This window comes from Trichosurus vulpecula, chromosome 3, assembly GCF_011100635.1.
Source record: "Trichosurus vulpecula isolate mTriVul1 chromosome 3, mTriVul1.pri, whole genome shotgun sequence".
Lineage (NCBI taxonomy): Eukaryota > Metazoa > Chordata > Mammalia > Diprotodontia > Phalangeridae > Trichosurus > Trichosurus vulpecula.
In genome coordinates, this window is record NC_050575.1 from 58184611 (window position 1) to 58200064 (window position 15454).

A 15454-nucleotide genomic window follows, 5' to 3' on the forward strand; every position below is an offset into this window, starting at 1 on the left:
TAATGTAGTCTTAGCATATAAGAGACCATGTGGCAGAATGGAAAGAACTTCAAGTCAAGAGACTAAGGTACAAATTCTACCTCAGAGATTTACTGGCTGTGTGGCCATGGGTAAGTCATTTGGCTTCTAATAGTTTCAATTTCCTCAGTTTGAATACAGGGATAAGAATACCTACTCTGAAAAGCAATGTGCTGTAGAGAATCAATCTTGGAGTCATGAAGACTTGGGTTCAAATCTCAGCTCTGACACATACTGGCTGTATGAGTCTAGGCAAGTCATTTGCCTCTCATTTACCTCCCAGGCAACTCCAAAAGACTATAAATGGCAAAAGAGTTGCTAATTGAACCAGGTAAGAAAATATCCTCTTTAGCAGTTTCCCTCACCAATGAAATCACGGGTTTAGACTAAAAAATAATGGGATTGTTGTAAGGAAAATGCTTTGTAAATTATAGCATTACAAAGATGTGAGCTATCAAGATGACATTAGCTAATGTTAACTATTTTTGGTTGCTCCATCATACTGTTTATTCATATTGAGCTCTTGGCCCATTAAAACCCCTAGATCTTTTTTTGCTCAAATTGTGACTTAGCTACATATCTCCCATCTTGCTTTTTATAAAGATGATTAAACAAAAAAACCCAAGTGAAGAATATCATATTTATCTCTATTAAATTGAATCCCTATCTGATTAAATATGTCTCAGTCTTCTAATCAAGATTTTTTTGGATCGTGATTCTGTGATCTAATGTTTCAACTATCTCTTCTAGCTTTGTCTCAGCCACAAATTTAATAAACATTCATTTATGCTCTCTTTCCAGCTATTGATAAAAATGTCTAACAGCACAGGGTAAAGGTCAGATCCCCTGAGTATTCTGCTATGTACCACAGGTCATGGTAACATCGATTCATTAATCTCTTCCCTTTAGGTCTAGTCTATTCAATTGTTTTCTAATCTACCTAACTATACTATCAACTAATCCAAGCCTTTCCATCTTGTTCATGAATGATTTTGTCAAATGCCTTGCTGAAATCTGGATATACTAGGTCTACAGCATTCTCCTGATTTATCTGTATAATGACCATGTCAAAAAAAACAACATGAGGTTAGTCTGGAATAATCTTTTCCTGATGAATCCACACTAGCTCTTAGGGATCTCCCTTCCTTTTGTAAATACTCACAAACCCTTCCTTTAATAATGCTTTCTAGAATTTTCCTAGGTAACAAAGTCAAGCTTATTGGTCTATAGTTTGAGAATCTACCTTTTTTCCTTTTTTGAAAATTGGAACATTTTCCTTATGGCTCAGCAGCTTCCCTGTGCTGCATGATTTTTCAGAGATCACTGACAAAAGTGCTGCCTTCACAGCCTCTAGTTCTTTCAGTACCTCCAGCTTCAGTTTCTCTAGAATTGGTGGCTTTCAATTCAATGACAGCAGTCAAATCTTCTCTTACTATCTTATCTCTCTCCTTTTTTCCCCCTTCTTTACTTCCATCCACCACCATCCATCTCTTCCTTGATCCTTCTTCATTTACTTTAAATGGCAGAATAGTTGCTAATCTGAAAAGGGTGAGAAAAATATTCTTTCTAGGAGTTACCCCCACCAATGAAATCATGGAGTATAGACCAAAAAAAAAATAAATAATGTGTACTACCTACATCGTTGGGTTGCTGTAAGGAAAATGCTAAACTTTAAAGCATTACAAAAATGAGAGTTATCAAGATGACATTGGCTAGTTCCTTCTTTCTCCGTCTCTTCCTCCATCTCTCTCTCTTCTCCTCTCCTCTCTAATATGTGTGTATGTATATGTATACACACACAAATGTATATATGTTAGTAGATAAAGATTATTATTCTCCATTTTGAAGAAGAACAGACGTAAGATAGTAAGTAGGAAATATTATTCTCCATTTTGTAGGAGAATTAACTGATAGGCAAAACATGAACCTACATTAAAGCACTTAGCACAGTGCCTGACGGATGGTAAGCGTTATATAAATGTTAGCTATTAATGGTTATTAATTAACTCTAGAAGTACTTCCCTGGGAGCCAAGAGACCTAGATTTTTATCCCAGCTCTGCCTAAATTAACTTGCTCTGAGATCTCAGACGTAATATTCCTTCTCTGAGGCTCAGTTTCCCGCATCTGTAAAATGAAGGGGATAGCCCCGATGATAGACGGGCTCTTGTAGATTACAACGGGATCTGCATAATTCTAAAATAGAAAAGCTTGCAATCAAGAAATTTGTGGTTTAAAGCCTATGTTAGACTTTTCTCTCCTGGAACCCACCCACCGGGATGAAGCTCAATTTGAGGTTGTGGGTAGATGAGATAAAGAAGGGGCAGAATAGCCCGGAGTCAGCCGAGAGCCCTCAACTGGCTAATTGCCCCAAATTGGCTGCTTTGTCAGCCATTGGACTGACTCTATAGGACTCAGTCTTTCAGCCGGGGGAAAAAAAGCAATCTGAATGACAATCAACAAAAGGAGCCGAGGCTGTTCGTGCGCATGCACGGTACGGTGGAGGCAGGTCCCGTCCCGCCTGCCCGCTTGGTTCTGCCTGCTCCGTGGGCTGGCAATGGAGAAAGAGCCAGTTGTTTATTAATATTTTTGAGAGGCAGGGACTACCTTGGGCAGCCTGAGCCGAGGGGAGGAGGCTGCAGGAGTCCTGTCCCCTGTGGATTGGGAGGTAAGTTGAAGACAAGTGCTAAATGCCAGGAATGGTCCGAGATCTCCCTCAAACAGGTTGCCAGGTTAGGAGGAGACAGCTGAAGGATGCCTGTCGCCGTAGGAGTTCGGTGGGCAGACAGACCACCCAGCTGAGCCACAGCCACTCAGTCAGCCTGGTGACGCAGGGCTGGGGGCAAGGAAAGACAGGGTTTGTCAGGAAGGAAGGGACAGGACCCACACCAGTTGGGCCCGACAAAGCAATTTGGGGCGTTGTTTCTATACCAGGCTGGGAATAAACTCTGGAAGCTTCCAGGGAAAATAAAAAAAAAAGCCACGCTCCGTGCCAAAAGTCCTGGTTCAGTTCTGAATGCGCGCTGTGACTTTTCAGGGAATTGCACTCGGCCCTTTAAAAAGCAGGTGGTGTGCTGATAACGCAATCCTAAATTGGCAGCTGAGCAAATCTGGGTCTGTGGGCTGGAAGAAATTGGGGCACATCTCTATGATTTTAGGTTATATAAATAGCATTTTAACATGGGAGCCCCAGGAAACTCGAGTTCAAGTCCTAATTTTGCAGACCTACCCCCTGAGATTTGGTAGGTCATGTGACACCTCCTAACCTTGGTTTCCTTATCTTTAAGATGGTGATAACAACCCTTAGACTTTCTTTCCCATCTTCTTGTTCTAAGGATCGAGTGAGATAATGGGTGAGAAAGGGATTTATGACACAATTTGCCCTATTTTTATTGTTATTACTCGTAGCACAAATACGGGTATCCCTTGCTTAATGAAATAGAAAGATTCTCTGTAAAGTGAATCCTGTCTTTGCATTGATTATACAGTTGAAGATGCATTGTGATGGAAAAGGAATAAGTCCATTGTTATAAACAACCTATTTAGTAAAAATCCTTAAAATTTAAAGTGCATCCAAGATGCAGATAGCAAACCATCCATGCCTAACCATCTTGAGCAATCCTTCCCTATGTTCATTTATAGACTTGTCCACGTGAATTATACAGTTCTAATTTTTAATGTTCTAATTAGCTTCCTACTTCATCTTGACAACAAATATCTCAGAGGTTTACAAAGATTTACTGCTTTAAATAGATTAGTATGGATTTCTTTATTGGGTTTTGCAACAATGTCATAACCTTTCACAGCTATTGACCTAATAGCAAATTTCTATTAACATTTTGTTTTGTTTCCTTTATGATCAGCATAATACAACAGTTTATACAAAATCTGATTAATCTTTTCTCTCTTCTTCCCCTGAATCCCTCACATAATTCATACCAATGTGTCTGTCCCCTGCCCCCAAGTTAAAGTTTTTAAAAAGCTATAAAGGACATTATACATTGTACATTAACTCTGAAATTCCACTGTATTTCAAAACCGTTAGAAGCAATTGAGAATAGCAAAAAGAACACTGGATTCAGAATTAGAAGACCTTGGGTTTAAGTCTTGGCCCTGACAATGACCTTGCTGATTTTTTAACACTTATTAGCTGTGTAACTATGGGCAAATTACTTCACCTATGAACTTGAATTGAATGATCTGCAAAATGGAGGCAGAAACACAGGTTTTCAATTAGGAAAATGCATTGTAAACTGAAATGTGTTGAGTAATTGAGACTATTAATATTGAAAATAATAAGAATAATGATGATAAAAATATTTGAAATAAATTAGCAAATAAAGGCTAACCTCTTTACGTATTCCCTTAATCCTTTCTCTTCCTTTCTTCTCCAACAGACTGCAACCTTCGTGGTCCCTTGTTCCCATATTCAACTTCTTCTTATGTGTGGGTTCCTTCCCTATTAGCTAGAAACATTTATAAGTCTCCCTCATCCTTTTAAAAAAAATCCTCAGTAGATTTTATTATCTCCTTAAATCTGGCATCTGTGAACTTTTTCTTTTTTAATATTTATATAATTATTTCAATTTATTTGGGTTCCTTTGTAATCCTGCGTATAGGCCTCAAGAGATTGCCAAAGGGGTTCCTAACACACAAAAAGGTTAAGAACCCCTTATTTAAATGATTGAGGTATATCACCTCTATTTCTTAGCCAAACCTCTAAAAGAAATGCCTATACTCATTGCCTCCATTAACTCTTCTTTCACTCATTTCCAAGATCTCATAGGAAGTTGATGTTTAGTGCTTTTTTGCATTGTACTGCCTATTAACTGATTTGGGGCATATGGAACTAGAAAGGGAGGGGGTGAGAAATGACATGTAGGAAAATCATTTTTAAAAAAATGTTAGAGATCTGACCCACCAGATTCTCCCATTAGTTGCATGCCCCTGGGTGAGTGACTTCACTGCTTTCAGCTCCAGTTTTCTCATCTGCAAAATTGGACAGTTGAGTGAGGTGATCTCTAATGTCCTTTTCAGCTTCAATGAAAGGAACTGAGGAAGATTGACCTGGAGAAGACAAGACTTGAGGATGTTAGGGGATTATGATGGCTTCGTGAATTAAAATGCTATCCTCCAGAAAAGTTGTTAACCTTATTTTTCTTGACTCTAGCAGAGGATTGTAGGGAGGAAGAAGTTGAGAGCCATATTTCAGCTCTGTGTAAGAAAAAAAATTCCTCAAAGCTATCTCCCAAAAGGAATGGGCTGCTCTGCGGAGCAGTGTCCTCCTCTTTGTCACTAGAGCCAACAGGCAAAATGATCCCATGTTGTGAATGTTGTTGACCTACCTGCTTAAATATGGATTGAATGAGATACCTTTTAAGATTTTAGCTCTCAGATTTTAGGATTCTTAATCCTGGCTATGCTACTTTGCAGGCTGCAAGGCCCTGAAAAAGTCATTCTGTATGAACCTTGCCTATGTTTTACAGGTCTTCATCCAGTCCTGAGTGGGGGGGAATGGAAGGGGGAGGAAAGCAGAGGTCTAGAGGGCAAAACTTGATAAAATTCAGGGAAAATAAAGAATTATAATGGGTTATGGTCAGGCATTTAATAGGGTCAAAAAGCCAATCAACAGGCTGAGATTGGAGCTGGTCAGAAGGAAATATTCAGCCTAGGCTTGTAGATTGGAATAATTTGTGTTGTTCCATAGAGAACTCCAGTCTTTATGCTGGAGAAATAAGATTGCCATCTGATGATGCAGAGCTTTTTGGTCACTTGGAGATTGGTTCCTCCTCACCTTTCCATCTCTGGAAAGGCTCCAGGTGCAGTTCTGCCTTTTACTCCTAAGAAAAGTGCATTGTGGCAAAGGACATTCTGGTTCTGATTTATGCAATTAGCCTAAGGAAATACTATCTAGAATTACTGGCACTCTTTCTCCCTCTCTCCTGAGAATACTGGTGGCCACTACTCTTGCTCCAGCTAGAGGCCAGGAGGAGGAAAAGGGACATAGTTCTTGCTCCCTACTGTGGTTTCCAGATCATTTCAGTCCTATTGTAACCCCCAGGCTATCTGCATTCCATCAAACTGGCTTTCTTATTATTCATGGAAATTGTCATTCCATCTTCCACCTCTGCTTTTGCACAGGTGTCCCTCCCCCTACCCCCATGCCTATATTTCCTTCTTCCTTTTCCCTCTTAGAATCCTAAGCTTCCTTCAAGATTCAGCTCCAATGTCACTCCTGATGGGCAGCCTTTCCAAAGGCTTAAGTGTTCTTTCCTTCCTCAAATTATCTTGTATTTACTCCTATAGCCTTCATCTCTGACACTGCCCCCTGTAAACTCCTTGAGGACAGGAACTATTTTTCAAAGTTTTTGTTGTATTTTAACACAGTACCTTGCATAGGGTAGATTGTTATTAACTTTTTTTTAATTTGTTGAACGTTGTCCCCTTCCCAGCCCCATGTGGGGGGAAGAGTGAAAACAGTGAAATTCTTCTTTCAGGAAATTTGCTTGTGTCATTCTTCTCCCATCCTTCTGGCTGTCATCTGTTAACCACTGGGTTGTTCTCACTTTTTTCTTTTTTAGAAATAATGATTTATTATAAATAATATCAAGCACTAATACAATGGATTAAAATTGGCAAATATTTACATTTAAATACATTTCAGTGCATTTCAGTCATTTAACTATCCATTGAGATTCTTGATTTGTCCATTTATTTCTATTTATGATTCCTCTTTTATAACCATACTTAATCTGTATTTGATCCTTTTGGTTCTGCTTTTTTCATTTTATAATATTTCATAAAGGTCTTCCCATTTTTCTCTATATTCATCATACTTGTTTATTTAATTCCATTATGTTATTTCATTCTATTAGCTTACCACAAAATATTTAACCATTCTGTTATCACTTGTTACAAAGAGTTGGACATGACTGAAATGATTGAACAACATTGCTCATTGCACTGATTTGAATTTGGATGTCTTTCAATATTGTTTTCCTGAGATTCTATTGTTAAATTTTTAGCACATGAGCATTTACACCTCAGAAATCAGTAAACACCATGAATCCAGGCTTGATTTATTGTTTTGTGGATTGTGTAGACTTAATAAATTGGTGGTGAAAATGTTAGTAAAACAAATTAAACTGGGGCAGCTAGGTGGTGCAGTGAGTAGAGCACCGGCCCTGGAGTCAGGAAGACCTGAGTTCAAATGTGACCTCAGACACTCGACACACTAGCTGTGTGACCTTGGGCAAGTCACTTAACCCCAATTGCCCTACCTTCCCCCCTGAAAAAAATACAAAAAAATATAAAAAAAACAAATTAAACTTTAAAATGTATCCTTTTATGGGAGATCTTGTTAAACATTTACCTGATAAGGATTGCAGGAGGGCTCCGTGGAGATTAAATAACATAAATTTGTATCTCAGTCTCTTGGCACTGTGCTATACAGATAGTAAACTCTAAATAAATGCTTTTTGGGTTAGATGTAGATACATATTTTTGCCGTATTAAGTAAAAGTCTCTCCACTTCTATGCCGTTTTGAATTTTTAACATAATTAAGTCAGTACTGTATCTTGTGCAGGTTTTTTCTGCCTCTAGTGATATAATCCTATGTTTTTATAAATAATGAGTTGTGATGCAAATTATTTTCCTAATACTAAATCTCCTTGCATTTCTGGTATAACTACAATGTGGTCATAATTATTTTTAAAAACATATTGCTACATGTATTTTTGTTGTTGTTTAGTCATCACTCCATTTGGGTAGTCTCAAATTCAATCCAACAATCCATTGAACACTTATCATTTAAAAATTATAGGTGTCTATTGATGTCTTTTATTTTTGTACTACCTAGATTTCCTTCATTCTCTTCCCTTCCTTTTCTCAGGGAGGTTTACAAATAATTTTTAAAAATCAGCAAAATCAATCAATGCATTTTAAAAATCTAGTATTATATGCAATCTTTCACATTCATGGACTCCTTCCCTTCTGCACAGGAACAATTTCATATCCCTTTTTGAGGTTAAGCTCATTCTTTATAATTTCACAACATTCAATTCAGTTGTTGAGTAGTGGTTACTCTTAACATTTACACAGATATAACTGTGTAAGTGTTGTAAATGTTTTCCTGTCTCTGCTTATTTCTCTTTGCATCAATTCATGTAAGTCTTTCAGTGCTTCTCTGTTTATATCATCATTATTTCTTACAGCAAGGTAATACTGTACTACATAACATTCCTCTTTTGTTGTTGTTTAGTTGTTCAGTTGTATTCAACTCTTCATAACACCATTTGGGGTTTTCTTGGCAAAGATACTGGGGTGGTTTGCCAGTTCCTTCTTCAGCTTGTTTTACAGATGAGGAAACTGAAGCAAACAGGTTTAAGTAACTTGCCCAGGGTCACAGAACTAGTAAGTAACTGAGGCCAGATTTGAGCTGCATGTATAATCTATATCAAATTGCTTGCCTTCTCAGGAGAGGGCAAGGAAGGAGGGATAGAGAGAATTTGGAACTCAAAATTTTAAAAAACAAATGTTAAAAATGTTTTTACATGTAATTGGAAAAAATTAAAGTAAAATTTCTAAGCATATTGCTAGAATTTTTTTTTGCCAGAGTTGGATAATTGTTTCATCCTCTCCAATTATTGACCAATAATTCCACATCCCCCCACCTTTACTGTTCCCTAGTTTGGGAAGAGGACCATGTTTGTCACATTGGAGGTTGTGCTGCTCTCTTCTTTTTCTATTTGAAAAAGGTTTCTGTGGCAAAGGGATTTTTTTTTGTACTTTATGTTATTCAATATAATTCATTTGTGAAGCCATTTGGAGCTTAAGCTCTTTTATGGTTTCCCAAATTTCTCCTAAGATCTGGTTATTCACTATTTTGGCACTTTATATTCCTGTATGTATGCATTCATTTCACTAGAGTTTTCACTTTTATTGACTTATAATTTCATACATTAATTTCTGATAATTTTATTTATTTTATTTGGGGTGATTTCTCCCTTTTTTTCTGTATTTTATAAAAGTGAAGAGCTGGCCGAGGAGTCAAGAAGACATGGGCTCTATTCTCACCTCTGACATGTACAGACTACATGACGTTGGGCAAATCTTTTAACCTAAGAGTGCCTAAGGTAGTTCTCTAAGACAGTAACACAGAAAGTACTGATCTGCTTTAATGGATAGTGCTCCTCTTCCCATCTACCCTGATGAAATCCCAAGCCTGGTTAAAAAAACCAACAAAAACCCCTCAACAACTCACCTTTAATTAAATTTGAGGGTTTATTACTTTGTTACATGTTCCAGTTGTCCTCTCATTTGCTGATATGTATTCAGAATATGTTTTCTTCTTTAAAATTTTGGCTTAGTATTTGTTCTCCCTCCTTCCAGTCTCCCCCCTTTAACTAGCTCTTGCTAGTCCTACTTTGTTATGGAACCTGCTAAGGCACTTGGGTTGGAGTCAGGAAGAGTTGAGTTTGAGTTTGACCGCTCCTCATACATTTTCATTAGGTCTCTATTTCCTTATCAGAGAAAACCTGAATTCCAGGCATTTAAAATCCCCACTCCACAATCTGTCTCTAATCTACATTTGTGGTTTTATTTCATGTTTAGAGGTCGTACCTCCAAATTCTCTATATACTCTATTTTCTATATACAGTCTTTTTTTTTAATTAGCCAACTGATAATGGTTTTCTTTTGGTTTTGAAAATATCTCTACAACAAGGTATGAAGTTCCCTTAAAGGTAATTCTTTGATCTTGTCTTGGGCTTATCTGAGTTAATCCCATCTTGTTGGTTAAATTCCTGCATACTTATTGCCATCCACTTCTCACTCGTGATGAAGTTAACACCTGAGTTGCAAACACAATTAGAATGGACCTTTAAAATTAGTACTGGAGAACACAGAGAACGAATGTTGACTAGAGGGAAGTGAAGAGAGTGATCTGGGCCCTATGGATCGGGGAGAAGGGAGTCTTTGCATTGTAGTAGGTCCCCTAGGGAACATCAGTCCAGAGATGAGAGCAGAGGCAGAGCAGGGAAGGAGTTCCAAGATCAAGGAGAGGAGTTTCAGGAACAAGCCTCTTGGACTCACAGGATGAACTCCTGGACTGAATTCGGTAGTTCTGGGACCGAACTTGCATGATAATCAAGGACCAAACTCAGATCTTACTAATACTGTGAGTTATATAGACTATACTGGTCTGAGAGGAAAGGCATGAACTTTTTTTTTTGCAAATAGTATTTTATTTTTTCCAATTACATGTAAAGACAGTTTTCAATATTCATTTTTTATAAGATTTTGAGTTTCAGATTTTTTTTCTCCCTCCCTCCCTTCCATCCCCTATCCCCAAAACAGCAAGCAATGTGATGTAGGTTATACATGTTCAATCATCTAAACATTTTCACATTAGTCATGTTGTGAAAGAAGAAACAGAACAAAAAGGAAAACACACACACACACACACACACAGAGAGAGAGAGAGAGAGAGAGAGACAGAGAGAGAGAGAGAGAGAGAGAGAAAATCGTATGCTTTGATTTGCATTCAGACTCCATAGTTTTTTCTCTGGATGTGGATAGCATTTTCTGTCATGAGCCTTTTGGAATTGTCTTGGATTGTATATGTATTGTTGAGAAGAGCTAAGTCAATCATAGTTGATCTTCGCACAATATTGCTCTTATTGTGTACGATGTTCTCCTGGTTCTGCTCAGTTCACTCAGCATCAGTTCATGTAAATCCAGGTTTTTCTGAAATCTGCCTGCTCATCATTTCTTATGGCACAATACTATTCCATTATATTCATGTACCATCACTTGTTAAGCCATTCCCCAATTGGTGGGCATCTTCTCAATTTCCGGTTCTTAAAGGCATGAACTTTTTAGTGAACCCTGCCCCCCCCCCAAGTGCTTCCCCTTTATTTGGGAGCTTCTGCTAGTATTTCCAGTAGTATTCTATATCTTGAGGACTGTGTAGGTTCCTGGGGTAAGGTGGGTGGGGCTAATTGAAAGAGTTAATTACTTGTCTCTCTGGCAAGGCCAAATGAATTCCTCTTTATGGGGGGAGGTGCTACCAAAAGTAGCACTACAATTTCTGTCCTTTGTTTGACATCTTGTTAGCCTGAGTGTTTACATGGGAGTTGAGAGTATGTTTCCAACCCTCAACATAAAGACCTATTCATAAGCTAAATTTTGATGTTCCAAAGGGATATCATGAGTGGTGGAATAAACCATAGAAAGTATTTATAAAACATGACTGCAAGATTGAGCTCAGCCTATAAAGACTTTAAATTCTGGGCCATGAGTTACCATCAGTACTTCCTTTTACATATTGTGTTTTCCAGTAAAACTAGACTACTAGATTCTTCCTCATTTCTACCTGTCACAATTCCTCTGGGCTCAGCTCAGGTGCCACCTTTCCCATGAAGTTTTCCTTAACCCTATCATACCCCAACTCTCATCCCAGCTGAAAAGGTCCTTTCCCACCTCCAATTTTCCTAGAGCAATACCTTGATTTCTTCTCCTTCTCTTCTCCATGCCATCTTAGATTTTGTACATCTGTATTTCTCTCCAAACAAACTGGGTGCTCCTTGAAGGCAGAAAAGTTGTCATTGTTTTTCATCTTTGTATCCTTGCCCATTAGTACAATGCCTTGTTCACAGCAGGCCGTTAATACATCTTTGTTAAGTGTAATTCAAATGAATTTCTCTCTATAGCAGTTATAGCTCTAGCATGTTGATATTCAGAGTGTTTTTTACATAGATTCAGAGGAGCCCTTTAGAACTCAGAAAAGTCTGAGTTCTTTTGGGGGACAATTACTCTTTTGGTGTTCTTGGTGATGCGTGGTTGGTAGACTAAGGTTCAGGTCTAAGAGAGTTGTAAGGGAATGTTAATAACTCTGTCCAGATAAGTTAGCACAGAGTAGAAAGTCAGTGAGCTGGCCCACAGGTGACATAGTTCAATATAATCTGTTTTGGGAGAAGGGGTTTTGTTTTGTTTTGTTTTGTTTTTCTGAGAGAAGCTTTACCAGGCCAGGGAATGTAACAGGAAAAATGCCAAGATTGCTCTGACTCCATTTGGCTTTGTCTGCATTAGAAATCAGGGACTGAATTAGTGAAATATTGAATGAATGTCTTAATCCCTTACTCTGTCAAAAGCACTTTACAATTTATTCAGTGTATTTTCACATACTTTATATATTCATGCTCACAACAGTCTTGTTGTGGCCAGACGAGATATAAGGCATAATTGAGCTCACAGTTTTAGAAGGACATTGATAAGCTTGAGAGAGAATCCAGAGGAGGGCAGCCAGGATGGTGAAAGGCCTTGAGTCTGTGCCATATGAGGATCTGATGAACAAACTGGGGATGTTTAGCCTAGAGAAGAGAAAACATGATAGCTGTGCTCAAGTGTTTGAGAGGCTGTCCTATGGAAAGGGGGTGAAACTTGTTCAGTTTGTTCCCAAAGGGCAGAGCCAGTGAGAACAATGGATGGAAACCACAAAGAAGCCAATTTAGACCAAATGTGAGGAATAACTTCTTAACAATTAGAGTTGTCCAAAAGTTGAGAAGGATGCCTCTATAGGAAGTGGGCTTTCCTTCCTTGGAAATTTTCAAGCAAAAGCTAGATGACTGACTACTTATCAGATATTTTATAGTGGGGATTACAAATATCATCTCGTTTCATCCTCACAACAACCCCGGGAGGCAGGTGTTATTATTAGGTCCAGATGAGGGAACCGAGGCAGACATAGGTCATACAACTGAGATTGGATTTGAACTGGTATCTTCCTGATTCCAGGTCCTGAATCTATCCACTGAGCCACCTAGCAACTCTATGAGTGAAACTAAGTGGCTGCTGAGATCCCTTGTACCTCTCAATTTCTTTGATTTATCAAAGGCAGAAATTGAAGCTCCTCAAGAAATCAAATTGACTTATTCCAGGTCAGAAGGCTATGATGTACTTGAGCTGGTACCTTCTGAGAACTATGCTTCTCAAGCTGTTTTTTCCTATAGCAGGTGGACTCAGGCCTTGGTAAATATTTGTTGACCTTGAGGACAGAAGCTGTGTCTTATTTCATCTTGGTAAATGACCTAGTTCAGAGCATTGTGCTCTTTGTGGGAGGGTAGGCTTAATAAAAATTCCTCTTATTTGTTAAATTGAATGAATGAGACTTGAAAAGCGAATGACAGAGACTTGCAGTTCCTTTCTGTTTTATTGTATATATGAAAGAGTCCAAACTCCGACCATGTGAATCCCTTCTACAAAATCCCCATCAAGTTCCTATCCATCTTATCAAAAGATGTTGAATTGTTCTATTTGTAAGAAAAACTACTGAACCTCCACCTGTGAAACCAGGAGTCTTTGGAAGTTGGAGAAAGGCAAGAGCAGGGGATCTTTGTGGTCTAGAACAAACAACCTTGACTGGTCTAGGGCTCCAGAAACGGGGGCTGAAACTTCACCTACCCCTGGTCCAGATAAAGATCACAAGATGGAATTTGGGTCTCAGCTAAGCAAACCCTGCTGTTGCTCATTTTAGTTGGTGCTCATTAAGTTCTCAATTTTAAAAATGGAAAAAAATCTTAAGTGAATTGAATGGATATAATTTAATTATTTCCATATTCTTAAGGCTAATAGCTAAATTTTATTGATTCAGGCTTTCCCTGCCTTGCTTTCAGGAAGAAAACAAACTTTATTTTATATCAGCTGTTTGGATGTGAAGAAACATACATCTTACTAATTACAATTGAATTTTGTCCAATTTATAAGTAGAGAGATATGTTGACTCATCATAAATCCTGATTAGGTGGGATCCAACTGTGTCCTCTTACCATTGGATAGTAAATAGGCAGGCAAGCTTTTGCTACCAACTTAGGGTAGGGCCACATACCAGAAATGAGGAGGCATCTGTAGTCAAATTCCTGGCAGGATTCAGGAATTGGGGTGTGGGGCTGGGTCAGGAATCAAAAAGGACCAGACTGACTGGTGGTGTCAACCTGTGTGGGCACTGTTTCTCTCTTTACCAAAGTTCATAGGATCATAGATCTAGAGCTCGAAAGGACACCCATCCCCTCCTTTTACACATGAGAAAACCAAGACCTATTAGGGTTAAGTAAATTGCCCGGAGTCCTGCAGGTAACAAATGTCATAGGTGGGATTTGAACCCAGGTCTTCTTGACTCCAAAGTCAGTATTTATTCCATTATATTACCCCACTTCTTTTGCTGCCCTAGGCAGGTACCCTATTTTCAGAGTGTGGTAAAGGCAGCTTCCACTTTCCCACTATGGCATGGAGGTAACATCTTGGGTTCTGAAATAATGCCAGTGGAGTTGAGCAGAGGACCTGGTAGGGGCCTTACAAGCTGGAAAGGCTTTGATGAACTAAGGGTTAGGAGTGTCATTTAAACATTCAACAAGTAGAGAGGATCATCCCCAATTTTTTGGTCAAAGCAATGTACAAAATTGTTCACTTGGGAAATGAAAGCAGGGGTTGGGTTCTGTGTCAGTCATGGTGGTGAGAACCTCCACCTGTGAAACCAGGAATCTTTGGACGTTACAGAAAGGCAAGAGCAGGGGATCTCTGTGGTCTAGAACAAACAACCTTGGCTGGTCTAGGGCTCCAGAAACGGGGGCTGAAATGTCATCTACCCTTGGTCCAGGCAAAGATCAGAGGGTGGAATTTGGGTCTCAGCTAAGCCAGCCCTGCTATCGTCTATTGCTCATAGTTTGGACATGAGCTGAAAAATCCTTTCGGTTGTCTGAATGGTCTTACAGTCTGTTAATATTCAGTAGTTTTTCTTACAAATAGAACAATTCAACGTCTTTTGATAAGATAGATGGGAACTTGCTGGGGATTTTGTAGAAGGGATTCATGTGGTCAGAGTTTGGACTAAGCACCCTCAAAGGTATCTTTCAGGCCTGAGATTCCATGATTCCTTGAGATATTATCTGAAACCATCAAGATATTATTTATACTCAATTAGTCATTCAACAAGCATTTATGGAGGCTTATTATGTCCCAGGAACTCTGTTAAGCTCTGGAGATTAAAAAAAATGAAGAAAGCCCCTGCTCTCAAGGAGCTTATGTTATAATGGGGAATACAATGTGTGCAAACACACACACACACATACACACACAGAATATTTATAAGATACATAGAAAGTAGATATACAAGGTAACCTTAAAGAGGAAAGTGCTAGCAGTTGGAGGGACCAGGAAAAGCCCATTGGAGGCAGTGGTACTTGTACTGAGTCTTTTTTAAATATTTATTTTATTTTTAATTTATGGACTGAAACAAGCATTTCTATAACGTAGTATAATAAAAAAGATGATTGCACATGAAACTGCAAATCTATCCTATACAACCTGCTATTCCTTTTAAATATATAATAAAGTTATATAAATTTCTTTTTTTCTTTTTTCTCCCCCCCCCCTCGAGATGG

At 38.5% G+C, this 15454-nt stretch overlaps 1 protein-coding gene across 1 annotated transcript in view; it reads left to right on the top strand.

Moving 5' to 3' along the window:
• Positions 1 to 2580: 2580 nt before the first annotated feature.
• The window catches only part of ARHGEF37 (Rho guanine nucleotide exchange factor 37), a 71526-nt gene continuing 58652 nt past the window's right edge, over positions 2581 to 15454 (top strand). The window contains exon 1 of the mRNA XM_036748414.1: positions 2581 to 2684. The gene's annotated coding sequence lies outside the window, so the exon portion shown is untranslated. The remainder of the gene's footprint in view (positions 2685 to 15454) is intronic.